Raw genomic sequence first — 19,100 nt, forward strand, 5'->3', positions numbered from 1 at the left:
TAGCATCCCCGTTGGGATCTGCAGCCGCTGCTAACGGTGCTGCTTCTGCGGCGGGTCCATCTTGCTTCTTGTCTTGTTTACGGGCGGATTTCCCCTTGCTGCTCTTCTCTTGGGATTGAGAAGACAATCCCGCTTGGTACTGGTCGTACAGAGTCCATATCTGGTTAGCGTTAGAGCCATTTTTGGAGCTTGAAGTTTGGACTTCAGTCGTCGTGCCCATCTTCCTCGTAATCCTTTTGAAGATGTTGAATGATACTACTGCTCTGCTTGTGAATAAATGGAGAAGAGATCCTTTGCATATGCTAAAAAGGATGAGACACTTGTGATTATAATATACTAAACAAAACTTATAGATATAGGTTTAATTAGTAATAAGAGGTTGGTGGGGATACTATTTTAGTACTCAATGACTTTTATGGTCAATGATTTAAGTCGAGGCGTTTAAGAGCTCTAATGAAAAAGATAATAAAAATTGGCTAATGGCCCAGTAGTTGCATAACAACTAAGAATGGATTTTTTTTTATCGATTTAAGTATTATATGTTTAAATAGATACATATATTTTCTTTTAGGCCTCTGCCCCAGGAATCGCGATGAATCAGACTCGATCCAAGTCCAACATCCCTGAATAAGAAAATTAAATTACCTAGCAGAAGCCTTGGGCCATATGGCTTCAGCAAAGCTTCCCTACTGTTGTTTATGCAAAACCCAGGGTTCTTTAGTGCATGAAAAACTTTTACACGCTCAAAGGTAAATTGGGCTTACCTCAGATGAATTGGTTGTCCCATAATCGACTCCTGGTGACCAAAAATATAATAAAAAAACATTAATACCATTATTAATGCTTCTATAAAAAGTGATGGAAGTACTTCAATGTTATTTATCCGTAACGAAGATGTTTTAACGTGTCTGATTAGTTGATGAGACGATTATGATATTATTTTTCTTAAAATGTAACAGAGATAGCTCAACACTCTTAACCAGAATACATCTTAACATTTTGATAACACAACGTAAGCATCTCAACGTTATAACAACATAGTGGAAGACATAAAATTCTCGGAGTCAGTGGTAAAAATATCTATAGAGAGTTACAATACTTAAATGAAGAGAGAATGAACTTCGATCTTTGTTTGAATTAGAAATGTTTTAGTACTCTACAATACACTAAAAGGAAGTTTTTCATGGCTCTTGTTTGGGAAGTAACTAAGTATTATTCTAAGTAAAGATGCGCATGGGTCGGTTCTATTCGAATTTTCGGTTAACCTAATCTGACTCAAAAATAGACCTTCTTCACCCGAACTCAATCCGACTCTAGTTTAGAATGACTTAATCCAACCCGAAATCGACCCGAGTTTTTTAAATAAAACCCAAACCTGAACCGACCCAACCCAAATACATATATTTATAAAAAAATATTAATTGTATTCAATAAATAAGGATCTAATTGAAAAAAATAACATAAATATGGTTATTCTTGCAATTATCCCTAAATATATAAGATAAAATTATATTATTTTTGGGTCGGTTCTGGTATTTTCATCCTAAATCCGAACTCGACTCGACCCGAACTTCAACTCTAAAAACCTTACCCGACCCGATCTGAACTTGAATCCGATTTTTTTTTAAAAAAGGACCCGATCGTATCGGATTAGAAATCCCTGGGTTTGGGTCCTGTATCCATCCATAATTCTAAGTTTTATCTCGTCTAATGTAGATAAATATCACCAACTAGTTGATCTTACGGGGTGAGACACTAGATCCCTTAAGCAAGGTCAAAAGTTCAAATTTTGACGTTTGTGAATATAACAAATTGGGTTGAGAGGGTTGTTTCCATAATGGACCTCTACAAAATTCAATCTAGAATAATCGATTAATATATCAAATATCAGTGGCTAAAGAAAACAAATGTAGATAAAATTTTTCTTGTCTATAATATATATAATCTCATCTCATATAGTTTAAAACGAATACATTTGACTAACTAATAAATTTATCATAGAGTCTTTAATCTAAAGAATCATCGGAGAGGTTGCTCTTGTAACTATTATCTAAGTTATGGGGATACGAGCGAGATGAGCGTGTCACGTTGTTTATATTGTCCACCCTATCCCCTTTTTTCCCATTTACGTTCTTGTGATGTTAGTTTCAAGAAAAATGTTCTTGTGATGTTGGGGGCCAGCCTGCCATTACAATTACGGTTGAGATGTTCAAGAAGGTCGAGGCTGCACGTGCAAATTTTGTAGCTTGATGTATGGTCATTGGCTACAAAATCTAAGTACATTGGGGGAAATTTTACGAAGAGGACCGGGGGTTGTGATATTTGTTACTTTTCTTTGGGTGTGTATCTCCATTGATTTCTTTCTGTTAGGAGATGTTCTATGTTCATTGTACGAACGGTTGATGGTAATATTTGAGTTCGATGGTTATAGACGATTCGCTCATTTTAATTTGAACGAAGAACCACAATCGATTATTCATAGAAGAATTACAGACGGTCAACGCCGTATGACTTAGAAGACTCAAGAATATCTCAGAGAACTCGAGAAGAACCTTTTTTCAATCTTGAGTAATGGACTTTATAGTGACTTAATAATATTGTTAATCCTAGAGTCATGATTGTTACTTGTAGACTGTCAAGTTATATATATATATATATACATGATCATATTTGGATATGAAATATCATGCGAGTTCAAGGATGAAATGGTGGAGTTACTGAAGCTTAGTTTTGCTATAGATTCAATGGATGATTATAAATTATTTTGCATTGACGATATATGTAAGCTTGTAAATGAATTTTATTCAGATGACTTCACGGAGCAAGAAAAGTTGCACTTGAAAGTTCAATTAGAATATTTTGAATTAGAAGCTAAAGGGAGCCTTGAATTGAGAAAGACATCAACAATTTCAAAACTTTGTCAAGTATTAGCGAAGGCTAAAAAGTCAATTATTTATCCTCTACTTGATTGACTTGTTCGTCTTGTTTTGACTTTTCCTGTTTCTACTTCGACCACATAACGCGTTTTCTCGGCCATGAAGCTAGCGAAGATTCACTTGCGTAACAAAATGGAGGATGATTTTTTGTTGAACTACTTAATAACATATATTGAGAAGGAAATTGTTCGTGATTTATCTATAGATTCTCTTATTGATGACTTTGATCTAATGAAATAGAGTCGAGACAATTTCGAATGCCTATTTTTGACAAGTAAAAATGATCCTCTTTGTAATATTTTGTAGGTTTGTAATTAATACTTTTCTAGTTTTCTTGGAAGTTGTTTTTAGTTTATTAAATATAAAGTTCGTCCCCTGATATAAAATTCTGTGTCTGTTCCTCTTGTGTGAGAGTCTTGTCAAGATAAAAAATAAATTAATTAATTGATGAGTACAGAGTTTTGAATGTCTGAATTAAATTCAAATCGGTTTTAATTTTCACTCTCTTCTTAGTAAAATCTAATCTAAATTTGAAATAAAAAAATCATCCTTATCAAATTAGATTTAATTAGAATACCTCAAATGAAAAGAAGATTGTCATCCTTAGCTAGTACACAAGCTGCCAGAACCCAAACATTTCCAAAAAAGTTTGATAAGAATCATTGTTTTGAAAACTGGATCGGACCGGCCGATTTAATCGGGAACCGCTGTATAATCCGGTTCAATTTACACCGGTTGAACCGTTACTAGTGAACCGGCTAAAACCGTTGAACCGTTCGAACCGGACCGGCTGAAAATCGGAAAAAACCGAAAAAACCGCCAATTTTGTTTTTTTTTTTAAAATTCAACCAAACGACGTCGTTTGTTAAATGAGCCAAGTCGAACTCGAGTATTGCTGAGCTCGACTCGAACTTGAAAACTTTAAAAGTAAGTTCAACTCGACTCAAACTCACGAGTTAAAAATTATCAAGTTCAACTTGAACTCGAAAAGGCTTGAACTAAAAAAAATTAGAAGCTCGATTGAAGCCTAAAATTCAAACTTGATTAAAGTGAAAGAATAGTTGACTCAATGCTCACTAAAAGGCTCCATGATTTTGAATGTCAAATTACCCCTATTATTTATAGAAGTTAGTTGGGATGCTCTTCTATGTTTCTTAGCCATGTGAATTGTTTTGTTCTCATATTTTTACTCTTTAGACTTTTGGGATGCTCTTCTATGTTTCTTAGTTATGTGGGATTGTTTTTAAAAAAAAATTAAACCAAACAATATTATTTTATTGATTTTTTAACCCCAAATTTATTTTTTAATTATAGTTATATAATTATATTTATTATTTAATATGTTTTACCTTAAATATTATGTTGTAGTTAATCGGTTCGATTCTGAAAACCATGATAAGAATAAAACCAGCCAGTAAGTTAGCAACTACAAATATCTATTCAGAAATAGACTCATTTCAAAGCAAAATCGCTGCTTGCGAACGAAAATGCAGAGGAGAAGCAATCGAAGATGACCATTGGCAATAGCATCTCCTTCTTCATAGGAAAACTAGTCTTCATCCAAATCAACCATTTTCAACAAGAGGAAGAGGAATATAGCTAAGGCTTCCTATTCGGATTCAGCTTCTGCTTTATTCCGACCCGACCCGACAAAATTAATGTTTCACCCGACCTGACCCGACCCGAATATATGACTTAGAAACCCGACCCGACCCGACCCGACCCGAATAATAGTTAAAAAAAATTAATTCAATGAAAACAGTGACTTAATTGAAAAAAATTATATATGGAGGGATATTATGTAATATCCCTAAATATATAAGATAAAATTTATATATTTTTCGGGTCGGGTCGGATTTTTTTACCCTAAACCGACCCGAACAGTTGCAACATCGACCACTTTCATTTTGAGAATCTGAACGCCTCTGACTCTCGCCTCTATGCGCTTCAAGGTCTCTATCTGTCTTTCTGGTTCCAGCTTATCTGGTCGTTTGGTTTTGTATGGAATTTAGAAAAATTTAAATTTGAATAATGAAGTTTCGCTAGAATTATACTTCAATTGTCTTATTAATTCTATCTGGACTGTAATACCCCAAATTTTGTACAATGATTAAAATATAAAATTTGAAATTTTGGTGGTTAAAGTATAAACTTTGTAAAAGTTTAGGGACCAAAAATAAAATTTTAAAAAGTTATATTTTAGCCCGTAAATGAAAATTTTGGCCTAAAACAAGAATTTTATGGAAATTATATTTTTCACGAAATGTTGAATGATGTTAGATAAAGGTTAAAAATATTATTTTCATATTTTATATTAGTGAAATTTAGCATAGAACAATAGAATTAGAGTTAAATTGTCAGATTTTGATTGAACAGTGGAAATTTAGTGACTAAAATTAAATTTTAAAAATTGCATGGCCAAGTAGAAAATCAAGCCAAGTTGATTCATCTTTGACAAGTAATATTTAGGGGAAACTTCTAAAATGACACAAGGTTATGAAGGTTCATTATGGTATTTTGGGAATTTCTTACTAAATGAATTTTAAATTTATTTTAATTTATATTAAGCCATGTGTCAAGGATTATTATTACTAGAATAATCAAGAAAATAGCCATATTTTAGCAATCTTCAAGCTTAGGGTCGAATACACCATAGCCAAGAGGTAAAAGTTTTCTTTTTGATTTTTAAAGCTATTTGATTTTTGGGTTAAATTATTAGATAGAGAATAATATACATAAAATTTTCTATCATTTGGTATAAAATCATATGGTAAACATGCCTATATGATGAGTTTGAAATTTAGGTTTTATGAAGATTTTATGGATTTTGAGGAATTGATGAAAGATTTTTATGTTAGTGATGTTGGAGATTAATTCTAAAGCATGTGTGATGAAAAACTATTGTAAAGCCTTGTGTAGATTTGGCCATGACTAGTTTTATGAGATTTTTGATTTGGATTCAGTTTGATGATGTGATGAAAGGAAATACATGAATTTGATCATAGGATATTGAATTCATGATTGAAATTGAATGAAATTCTTGCCCTTTTTCACTAGGTAGGTTTAGCCATATGAAGAAATTAGGGGGGAAATATTGGAAATTTTTATGGTCTATAATTGATATTAGAAGTTTTCTATGTGATTTGAAGATCAATTTAGATCAATTTGGAAGCTTGAAATAGAAAAAGGGCTAGTTTGCAACTTATGATAATTGTAGGACTTCAATGAGTACATTTGTAATTTTTGGTACTCAATGTTAACTTATAATGATTATAATGCTGTAATTTTAGTAGTATGTGAATTTTTATTTTAAATGTTGAAAAAGGAAGGTTTTTGGATAAAAACAAATTTTAAGCATTTATGATCAAGGATTGTCTGAAATGTTGATGTAACATCTTTAACTCATATCTTGATATATATACGAGTTATGTGTTACATTTATTGGTATCAGTTGTAGGTTTAGCCGATTACCAGCTTAGACCGAGCCTATATTATGTTAGAAATATGTATATGCCACTAGGATGTCGAAATTATTGATCTGGTATGGCTTGATGATTTTATTTATGATGTTGCTCCTTACTATGTAATTTTTTTTAAATGTATTTATATATGTTAGTTAAGAATTATGGTAAGAGTAAGAAAGTAGAAAATGCTAAAAAATATTGAGATGGTAATTGATCTAAACAGACCGGAGAAGACTTTAGTAATTCGACCTAGAAGGATGAAGCTGTAAGGGATTCCTCCATTCTGTGGAAGAAATGCCACAACGTTTAATGATGTTATTGCATAGAGAAATCAAAAAGTTTAAATGGATTACAAGAGAAGTTGACTCCGATAAGGATATGGAGATTATTGAATTTATTGATGATTTTGGCGTTTCTACATGTAAGTTTAAATTTTTGAAAAGTATATAAGTTAAGTATTAAGTTGTTTAGAGAAGTGTATGATTTGTTGATCTTGAGTAATAGATTAACGACTAAATATTTATGATTAAAAAAATATGAGTGAGTTGTAAGTAAATTATCCACAAAAGGTTTTAAGAAAGTTAAGTTCAGTAAATTAGATTGAGTTATGTTATCATTTCAGAAAGATTTAAAAGAAGCTTGAACGAGAATGGTTGTTGATATGGAAGATTTAAAAGAGTTTCAATATTATGGTAACTGGAGTAAAGTTATAGATATGAGGAAGTATATAAAGAATAACTGCAAGTGATAAAGTAGTAATTACTATTAGACTAGAATGCTTGAAGAAGTTGTATTAGTAAAAGATTGCCCTAAGAAGCATTTTCTTAGAATTTATTTATAGCAACGAATCCATTAGGTCTTAGTGCTAGAGTTAAGTGGATTAACAGAATGTCAATAAATATTTAAGGGGTTGTATTCCTAGCAAATCTTATGGAATTACCGTTTTACGAGTTCGAGATCATATTGGACATGAATTGATTATCTCTGTATTATGAATGGGTAAATTGTCGCAAGAAGCGACTATTCTTGAAGATGCGGAGGGTAACAAAATAATAGTAATTGGAGAAAAAGAGAGAAATTACCCAAGGTGATTTCAACATTGACGACAATAAGATTGATGGTAAAAAATGTTGTTTAGATTTCTAGCAAAAGTGATTGACACTCGAGCATCTAAAATTTGATTGAAAGATATTCCTACAATTCAGGAGTTTCCAGATGTTTTCCCTGATGAATTACCATATTACCTCCTGATCAAGAGGTGGAGTTTATTGACATTTTTCGGATATTGTACTTATATCAATGGCTCCAACTGAACTTAAAGAACTCAAAACACAGTTATCAGACCGAGTGCGTCTTCATGGAGTGCACTGGTACTGTTTGTTAAAAAAATAGATAGATACAATTGTGTATAGATTACCGTCAGATAAATAAAGTGACAATGAAGAACAAATATCGTCTTCTGAGGATCGATGATCTATTTGATCAGCCTAAAGTGCTTTAGTATTTATAAGATTGATCTTTGATTTAGGTATTATCAATTGATGATTAAAAAGGAAGATGTTTCCAAAAACAACTTTTAGAACCCGATATGGTCATTATGAGTATGTAGTGATGTTTTTTTGACCAATACTCTAGTATCATTCATGGATTTGATGAATAGAGTGTTTCAGCCGTATTTGGATCAATTTATGTTTGTTCATTGATGATATTTTGGTTTATTCTAAGACTAAAGAGGAGCACGACACATCTTCGCATTGTACTTTAGATATTACGAGATAAAAAATTGTATGCTAAGTTGTCAAAATATGAATTATGGCTGTCAGAGTTGTTTTTCTTGGCCATGTGATTTTAATGGAGCGGATCTGAGTATATCCTAAGAAAATACAAGCTATAGTGGAAATAGGAAAGGGTTACTATGGATTTTGTGACAGGTTACCTTTGACCCCAGTGAGAAAGACTCGATCTGAGTTATCATGGATAGACTGGCTAAGGCAGCACACTTTATTCCAATTCAAGAGGATTACTCAATAAATAAGTATGTTGAGTTATATATATATATATATATATAGCAGGGAAACTGTACGACTACTTGAGTACCTGTCTCGATACTTTCTGACAGAGACCCGACGTCACTTCAATATTTGGAAGTGTCTACACAAGCTTTGGGAACTCGACTGAATTTTAGCATTGATTTTCCTTTGCAAAAAGATGGTCAATCTGAGTGAACTATTCAGATACTTGAAGACATACTAAGGGCGTGTGCTATTAACTTCAAAGGATAATTGGAAAAGTATTTACCTTTAGCAGAATTTGCTTATAACAACAATTATCAATCGAGAATTAAGATGATTCCTTTTGAAGCATTGTATGGAAGAAAATGTCAGACACTGTTGAATTAGTTCGAGCTAAAAGACCAAGATATAGTTGGTCCAAATCTAATTAAAGAAGTAGAAGATAAAGTCAAGATCATTCAATACAATCTCAAGATAGTTGCTAATGGACAAAAATCATATTCTGATTTGAAAAGAAAAGAGACCGAATTTCTGGAGGTGATAAAATATTCTCAAAGTATCACAATTGAAAAAGGTTATGAGATTTGAACACAAAGGAAAATTAAGTCCTATGCATTGGCTCGTATGAGATTATAACAATGGGTTCAGTGGCTTACCTTTATCATTACCTCCAAGGATGGACAAGATTCATAATGTTTCATGTATTGATGCTTCGAAGTATTGATCATACCCTTCGCATGATATTACACCAGAGGAAATTGAGATCCATTCATATTTGTCATATGAGAAGGAACCAATAAGATCTTGGTGTATGGAGTCAAAGAATTGAGGAATAAGACGATTCCACTAGTAAAGGTTCTTTAGCGGAACCATAAGTTGAAAAACAACTTGGGAACGAAAAGAATGCATGAAAAAAAAAACAGTTTCCTCATCTTTTTATTTTAGGTATGAAATACGTAAGGAAAATTCGAGGATGAATTTTCTTTAAAGGGGAAAATTGTAATACCCCAAATTTTGGCAGTGACTAAATGTAAGTTTGAAAGTCTTGTGGCTAAAGTATAACTCGTAAACATTTAGGGACCAAAATAAATTTTAAATTTTATATATTTTAACCCTAGCCTAAACAAGAATTTTTGTAGGAATCAGATTTTCGTTATGATATTTCTATTAAGCCATAAACGATAAAGTTCGGTATAGAAATTGGATAATCGGATCAAACCAACATTTCACGAAATGTTGAAGGATGCTAGATAAAGGTAGAAAATATTATTTCCATATTTTAGATTAGTGAAATTTATCATGGAACAATAAAATTGGAATTAAATTTTCAGATTTTGGCCGAACTGTGGAACTTAGTGACTAAAATGAATTTTTTGAAAATTGTGTGGCCAAGTTGAAAGTCAAAGACAAATTGATTCATCGTTGACTAAGGAATATATTAGGGGAAGATACTACAATGGCACAAGGTAATTATCAAGGTTTATTAATAGTATTTTGAGATTTATTACTAAATGAATTTTAAATTCATTTGATTTATATTAAGCCATGTGTCAAGGATTATTATTGCTAGAATAATCAAGAAAATAGCCACATTTTCAGCCATCTTCAAGCTTAGGGCAAATACACCATAGACAAGAGGTAAATTTTTCTTTTTGATTTTTTGAAGCTATATACTTTATTTTTTGGTTAAGTTATTAGATAGAGAATTAGTTTACATGAAATTTTCTATCATTTAGTATAAAAATTAATCATATGGTAAACATGCCTATATGATGAGTTTGGAAGTTAGGGTTTATGAAGATTTATGGATTTTGAAGAATTGATGAAGGATTTTTATTTTAGTGATGTTGGAGATTAATTCTAAAGCATATGTGATGATTAAAACAATGTGTAGAGCCTTGTAGTATATTTGCCATGACTAGGGTTTTATGAGATTGGTTGATTTGGATTCAATTTGATGTTGTGATGATAGGGAATGCATGAATTTTATCATAGGAGGTTGATTCATACTTGAAATTGAATGAAACTCTTGCATTTTTCACTAGGTAGGTTCGGCCATATGAAGAAAATTAGGGGAAATATTGAAATTTTTTTATGGTCTATAATTGATATTAGAAGTGTTCTATGTGATTTGGAGATCAATTTGGACCAATTTGGAAGCTTGAAATAGAAAAAAGGGCTAGTTTGCAAGTTATGAGAATTGTAGGACTTTAATGTGTAAATGTGTAATTTGTTGTACTCAATGTTAATTTATAATGATTATAATGCTGGAAATTTTAGTAATATGCTGAATTTTTAGTTTAAATATTGAATTGAGATCAATTGCCATTTCAAAAAGTCTACGAAAGTTTAGGATGAAATTTCAAGTTTTTGAATGTTAAGGTATTGAATTTAGCATATTATTAAGGTTCTGAAAATTTTGGTAATTATTGTGGAAATGATCATAATGGTGAAGAGCCGTTATGAATTAAATGGAAAGGTTGATGTGAATTTAAAAAAAATCATAATTAGTAGCTCGATTGTGAAATTGGTAAAAGTTGAAGGGGATGATGAAAATAAATTTTATGGAATCGAATGAATATTTTGGGAAGTTGAATTATTATGAATTTATGATTTATTTTTTTTATATTAATTAAGTGTCGATTTTGTTTCTAGACTTTTATATTATTAAGTTTAGATTATAGTATGGTACTAACATATAGTTTGATTATTTATGTCATTATATGATGTTGTCAAACCACAATAAAACTAGTGATCCAAGTGACTTGAAGAGAAAAAAGTACGAGATTAAGAAGATTATCGTAGAAAATGTTTGATAGTGAGGCAAAGGTGAGTACATAATTAATTCATATTTATGTTTCGAATGAATTTGGCTTGCGATGAGCTGGTGATGAAATTACTATGATAAGAAGTGACTCATCAATATTATGAGATTTGTGATTTATGTATAATTGTTCTTTTTGGTAAGCTAATAAAATTATGGAAAGCTAAGGATGTTAATTAGGGAAAATTGCCTAGAAATTATGATTTGAGCAGTAAGTTTAGAAAATCACCAAAAATTATACATAGTTGATTAGAGTGTGATATCTATACCATTAGATTTGTATATTAATCTAGTTTCGTTTAAAATAAATAGCTACTGATTTCGTGGAGTATACAAAAAGATATAAATTTTTAATCGATGATAGGTCAGAGGCAGCATATTCTGTTCAAAACAGTTTATGTAAGTCAACTTTAAAAATTCGCTATAAATTGTACAAGTTGAACTAGAAGAAGTGCATTATATGATTAGATTCGTATTTGAGTCTAGTTTTCAGTGGTATAAACGAAATAATTTTAATTATGTATATTAATACAAAATAATACTTCTTTAAAGATAATACAAACGGCCAAAGTATGAAATTTCGATAAATTATGTAGTTAAAGCAATTGAAAGCAAAGAATTACATCTAAAATTTAGTTTGTGAAACTTATATTTTAACTTATAAATAAAGTACCAACATAAGTACAGTTTATTTATTTAATAATTTAAATTTTTAAATAGAGTCAACTGTGCCAGCCACCTATCCATCTATGCTTTACGGCATTGCATGGATGCCACAAACAAATCTAAGAGGACAGGTTGAACTCTTGATTAGCAGTCATATCTTTTGCCACAAAAAGTATACACATGGCATCTATTTATTTGTTGTTTATCAAATCAGTAGGACAGTGTTTAAGTTTTCCGGCCCTTGGGGTATGAAACTAATCTATACAGTAGAATAGTATAGGTATTAAATTAATTTTTTTATTGTACATATTACATATTGAATGAAAATTGAGGGATAAGATGGTGAGATTAACTCATTTGATTATAGATGGCATTTATTTCTTTTCTTTAGTTTTATGTTTCTTGTTTTGAAGCTAAAGGAACACGTACCGACCAAATGTTACTTTAGCTCCATAGGAAGTATACCTTCCATCGACATTAAGTTCAAGAAATCAAATATTTTTTTATCAAAGAAATCAAAGAATCTAGGGTTGCCTCCACTTTAGTTTACCAGACAACCACTTTATTTTACCATGAATGTTACTAGCGTTAGGATAGTTCAATATGCTTTAGGTGCATTCGGTATGATATGTCAAAATCTTAGGGGTCATCGGTTATTATCTCTATTTAACCATCAACTACTAAATAAATCTATTTCAGTTAAATATTTTATCTTCTACTCATCTCAATCTTTAATCATTGTATAACTTTCGATTTATTAAGTAAATTATTTTTATTCTCTATCTCTTCCACTATGTATCAATTACATTGGCACTTCTAGGTAGATCGAGTTGAACTTAATTTTTATATTTTACTTGGAATGAATTTAAAATGAATAGATTTATACTTCAAATGAAATTAATCTAAATAAAAATACCTTATTTGAGTCCGGCCATAAAAGGTCCAGTATCAACCTAAAGAGAGTGCATTTGTTTATTTTGAAACAAAGGAACATTTTGTGGATACATGGGTTAAAGAAACAAGGTGCTTGAAATTCCATGTTGTTTGAAGCTTTGTTTGCCTGCCTGCGATGCCCCCTTCTTTTCTTCACTTATAAGATCAACTTTAATGGGTCACGTAGGTATGGAATATGAATCAAAACAATGACTGCAGGTGAGATCGGATCATCATAGATTCTACTAATTCTTTTTCTTTTTCTTTTCCTTGTAGATTCTCAAGAGGTTGCAAGATATTGGTTATTATTATTATTCATGGGTAGAATGTAAGTTGTAATGCTTTGCTTTGCTAAGGTACCAAATGCAAGAATATATTGCTCAAAATAATTCTAGGGATTAAGAACATTTAATAACGACTTTAAACCAAAACCTTAGCAGTTCCATGCCTTGTGATGTGGGCAATCTCTATATTAATTAAAGATAATATTATTTGATTCAAGCTTAGCCCAAAAGAAAGACTGCTAGTTGGCAATCTAGAGAAGAAAGATGTGGTGGCATCCAATTGTTTTGTTTGGCCTCGTTATCCCAACAATTCTTTGCTTAAAGCTAAGGACAAAACACAGTTTGGTTAAAGTTCAAAAAGCAAGCATACAATACAATACAATACAATTGCCTATAAATTCCAAAATTGCAACCACGGCTACCGACAACAGCGAGTTAATAGTTCTGCATCTGCCCAAAAAGACGAAACACTTCCCAAAGGATTAGTGATCGGTCACAGCCGGTTTAGTTTAGTCAGTGACCAAATGTCTACTTGAAGTACTATAATCTCTGAAACATTAAGCCTTGGCTCAGACAAGTGAGACAAATAAGAATCTAGTACTATTACCCATTAATCCAACCAAACCCCTTTCTTTCTCTCTCTTTCCCCCTAATAAATTTGGGGTTTTTCTTTTTATTATAATCCTTGTTTGTTGTACATAAGTTTGGGGTTTTCTTATTCCAATTTGGATTTGTAGCAGTTTTGGTTCCTTCACTAGATGCTGAGGCATCCAAGCAGTGCACGACCTTCAGTCTGATTGGACCATCCATGCATGCACTCTAACTCCCCCCTCCTCATCCCTAGAAGAAAAATAGTATATGATTTAATATAAATGCATATATAGTTCCAGCCTATTATTCCCTCAAATTTCTTTATTTAATTACCCGGGGTATATATATGATTAGGATCAGTAAAATTAAAAAAATTTAACCTTTCAGGATCGTTAAAAAGACTGAGATTAACCCATTTTTTTCCTAGTTCAACAATTTTGAAAAGGTGTAATTTTTTTTAAATTTTACATAGTATTACATACTCTCTATATACACACTAATGATTATATTAAAGCCAAAACTTAATGTTAACTAAAGATTCTATACTTAATGGGCTTGTAAACTTTTTTTCATCACTTTTTAGTAAAAGAGTTTCATTGTCCTGAATGAATGAGTATTTATAACCCAGAAGCAAAGGATTTAATTTTTAGAAAATATTATTATAATATAAATTGAAATCTCTAGTATTTTAAAAGATACTTATTTTTAATTTTTGTACTAATATAAGTTTGAATAAATTTAAATCTATATTTGATAGTTCAAAATCAATAAATTTCTATAACGAGGCTCTCAAATTATATATTATTTATGTATGAGTTTTATTTAAGTGTTTAAATATATTTTTTTAAAATGTATTCGTTGAATGATTAAAAACAATGTTTATACATGCGTATTGCCACTTTTTTCTAGCTAGCTCACCCAATCCAGCAATTTTTTAACATTTAATTTATATATAAAATTTAAATATTTATGAGATAATTATGAAACTATTTCCCCAAATTTTAGAAAAACTATATTTTATCCCCTCAAATAGAAATTTTAGCTCTGTCCCTGCTCATACAAATAACATGTCTTCATCATGTATCAAATACAGTATTGTTATAATAAAACTCATATCATTTTTAATATTTTCAACTCATTATTTTTATTTTCTATTTTAATCATAGATGACTTTAATAATTAGAATTACATTCGAAAAACTGGACATATCTAAACCGATGGCATCAAATGCAATGGTGACGGGACGGCTCATATATAACTCATTAGCACTCAAGTTCTAATCGTATTCCGCCACGTGCCCTACTACGGGTGCAAGTAAGATATCCCAAACCTTGATAACATCAGCAAAACACGTGATCCTACGGCTACATGTTCTCCCCTCTCCGATCTCTTGCCTATAAGACCACATTTTTCCCGTTATTTAACGGCAGAACCCTCAGATGCCGTCAGCTCACTAACCCCGATCTCCGTCGAGCGAGGGGACTGGGGGGTGGGTTCTCCGTCTATATAAATGGCACGCCCTTTGTTTTGTTTCCTTCCCCTTGTCTCACCAAGCGTTTTTGTCTGAATTTTTTTAATATTATTTTCCTAATTTTGGCTTCATTTGCCAAAATCTAAATCCCCGGGCTTTCCATATCCAAAACTTTCCGTTTTGGGAAGGTCTGATATATTGGTGTACGTTCTCAGCTCATGTTCTCAACCCAAATCCATTGGATTTTCCCTTCACAGATATTAAAGCTTCCTGCTTTTTTCTCTCTTTCCAAGTTTCAAGCTGTAGAAGAAAGGATCAAAATTTCTTCGTTTCAACCGCTGAGAATTTCAAAGGCTTTACTGGGTTACTAAAGTTATCCAGGGTAAGTAGGTCTTATTCTTCCCAGCTTTTCTTCTTCTTTTTTTCTCAACAACCAAACAGATCATTACTTTTCCATTATGCTTTGCGTCATCTTACACTATTGTTAAAGCTATTGTTCTGTCTTTTTAATTAACGAAAAATTACCAGTTTCGAAACGTAGCTGTGCAAAAAAACAGAGTAGAGGAGGGACAGAGGAAATGAAATCAGAGATATAAAGAACAACAGCCAATAAAAAGGCGAAAGAGCATTTGGGGTATTGAGGGTAAGTCGTTTTCGAACAATAAATGATGCCAAAGAGTAGTTTTCAAGCTCTGAATGTCAGACATAATGCCTGCTCAATATTTTCTTTGTTTTTATGCAGGGATAAGAAGACAATAAGAAAACTAGAAATCGAAAGCGAAGAATTTTTTTCTTAAAAAAATGTTTACGTGCATAGGGTGCACAAAGAAGATGGTGCACGGAGGAGAAGAAGTAGGAGGAGCGCATGGAAGTGCCGCGCCTAGCTCTAAAGAAGTGAAAAGTCTCACCACGCAGGTTCTAATATTAACGAGCCATATATTATTTTGTATGTTCAAGAATTTTTATGTTTTCAGGATGTACAAGAAAACATATTTAAAATCGATTAGAATGAGAGTGAAAGCTGCATTTTGTGTTAAGTTTTTTGCACCTTTGATTAAGAGATGAAGCTGAGGATTGTACTTTTACATCGAAAACCAGTAAGCCAAGGCCAAGGCAACATCCTTGGAGAATCCAAAGGACAAAAGAGGGTTTCAAAGTTGATAAATGTGGTTGAAAGTAAGAACCTTTCGAGTGAAACGGCGAGGTTATGGTGCAGCTGATATTTCAGTTCAGTACACTGCACCAGTCACTGTTGTGTTTGGGCTATGGGAACCTAGGCTACTAGCTCTTTGCGTAACTTCGAGCAACAAGAATCCCTCCCCATCGGCCGTCCCACATTTTTTTAGTTATTCCTATGGACTAGGTCTGTAGATATTTGTTAGGAGATTGAATTCTTTGTGCTTATCTTTAACATGAATTCTGATAATATGCAGATCAAGGATCTGGCATTGAAGTTTTCAGGAGCTTACAAGCAATGCAAGCCCTGCACTGGCTCCAGCAGCTTCAAGAGGGGGAGTCGACCGTATCCGGATTTCGATGCTCTTCGAAGGGGTTCCATACCCCTACTACATGGGTGGAAGCACAGGCACTAGTTCAACACCTGCGTGGGACTTCACCAGTGCCAGTCATCATCATCAGGAAGATTGGACTCTAGATTCACTGGGGTATTCAGTGGCGATACTACTGGCTACAGGGAGTCTTTCTCGGCCAAGGATCTGGTGTTGGAAGATGAGCCTAAGGAATGGATGGCACAAGTGGAACCTGGGGTTCATATAACTTTTCTATCCCTTCCTAATGGAGGAAATGATCTAAAACGGATTCGGTTCAGGTATGACATCGACCATCCATGCTGGCAATGATTTCAGTTAATATGTATATATACCGAAACTGACGTTACTCAGGCTTTGAATATCGGAGTCGGGAGATGTTCAACAAGTGGCAAGCGCAACAATGGTGGGGTGAGAATTATGATAGAATTATGGAGCTTTATAATGTACAGAGATTTAATCGTCAGGCATTACATACTCCCCCGAGGTCTGAAGATGAGGTAAACCACTTCCTTCCGTTTAAGGCATTTTGTTGCTTAAATCATCTAATTGTCTTAGTACATGAACATTGTGCATGTTAGATGCACAGGATGATTTAAGTATTTCAGGTTGAAGTTACTGACAGAAAGAAATTACACAATGCAGACGCAAAGGGATTCGTGTTATTCAAGGATGGGATCAGCAATGGAAAGTCCCATGCCTCATTGGACACCCAGAAACAACTATAAACCTTACAGTGCAGGGACTAGTGGTTTTTGTCCCGGTGGCACAAGAGGCGAAGCATCATCCTTCGATGCTGCGAGAACGACGACCTCATCGAGAGATGAACCTTCTTTTTCGGTCAGCAATGCCAGTGAAATGGAGGCTGAATGGGTTGAACAAGATGAACCCGGGTTTACATTACCATCAGACAGTTGGCTGATGGCACCAGGGAACTCCGGCGTGTCAGATTCAGGTAATCGAATTCATATTGATTAACATAGAGTAAGAATATATGTTTGTACTTGGTCATAATCCGAATTATGAAATCGGGCAGCCGCGAAAGATTCGGAGAAGTGAATGCAAAGCAGTGGTGGGAGGAGAACAGAGATAGGATACAAGCACAATACCTTTAAATGTATAGACTATGGTAGTATTGCACCAGAGTTACAAATGGAAGGGCAGCGGTGGATCTAAATGTGTTCTGCCAATTTTCAGGGAGCTTTTTTTTTAATATTTGGGTCGGGAATTACGGCATTCACGGTTTTCCCCCTTTTTGTAATACAAAACTTGATAGCTGAAGAGATGAAATTGAAATCGTCGTTGTCATGCTTCCATTTTTCTTTTCTTTTTTTCCCCGTCTTTTTTGGAATCATACTAGGCCCGTACAGAATCTATCTCAGCCTTGTAAAACTGACCATATTCTGCACAGCTGAGGCATTGGTTTCTTTTTTTCTTTCTCTTGATATCGATGTGAACATATATGGTTTTTTATTCAGAGACAGACGCAGATTTTAAATTTAGAGAATAAATTTAAACTTATTAAATTTTAACAAGGTGAAAATAAATTTTAATAAAAATACATAGATTTTTTTTAAAATATATGATTATTTTAGATTTTGGTGAGAGGGCTCCCCTTAGGTCCATCCGTACCTTTACTTCTTTCCTTTAGGCGTATGTTTCTTGGAACAGGGAAATGGTACAACCAAGCCTTGCTTTAGCTCCCATCCACATTAACCTTCAAGAAAGAAATCAAAGAATCTGGGTTGCTTCCACTTTAGTTTACCAGGAATCTGCTGGTTTTCAGCCTACTTTAAAAGGCAGCCTTTAGTTGTATACCTACGTATATCTTTAAGAAGACGTGTTTGGTTTAAGTCATCTCATATTATCAGGGGAATGAAATGTTATTCTCCCGTTTGGTTGGCAAACATTCTCAGTCTCCGATAATCCTTTATTCCCAATAGTGGTATTTTAGGGTATATTATCATGAATGTGATTATCTTTTCTCTTAGATATTATTAGATTACCAGCGTTTTGGACTAAAATATCCTTAATTTTTTTTTAAAATATCATCCTCTGTCGTTGAATAAAAAAATTCTATGAAGGTTAAATAACAAATTTATCCTTAAACTATTTTAGATTTTAAAAAAAATCAAAATTAGAATTTATATGAAGTTCAGGGGTTAAAATAAAATTTTATCCTTTCATTAAACCTATTTATCTTTTTAATTTTGTAAAAAAATTATATAAATTTTATGAATTTAAAATTTTTAAAGAAAATATATAAATTAATTATAGTATAATTTAACTTGTTAAAAAAATAAATATATAATAAGGGTAATTTGATAAAATATACATTCCAATAATCTTTTATTCCTTTAACCAAACTCTGT

The 19,100-nt window shown here is 32.6% G+C and overlaps 1 pseudogene; it reads left to right on the plus strand.

The window, feature by feature from the left end:
- Positions 1-15,940: 15,940 nt before the first annotated feature.
- On the plus strand, positions 15,941-17,919 carry LOC120127589 (annotated as a pseudogene).
- The last annotated feature ends 1,181 nt before the right edge of the window (positions 17,920-19,100 follow it).

This window comes from Hibiscus syriacus, unplaced genomic scaffold (assembly GCF_006381635.1).
Source record: "Hibiscus syriacus cultivar Baekdansim isolate YM2019G1 unplaced genomic scaffold, ASM638163v2 tig00110469_pilon, whole genome shotgun sequence".
Lineage (NCBI taxonomy): Eukaryota > Viridiplantae > Streptophyta > Magnoliopsida > Malvales > Malvaceae > Hibiscus > Hibiscus syriacus.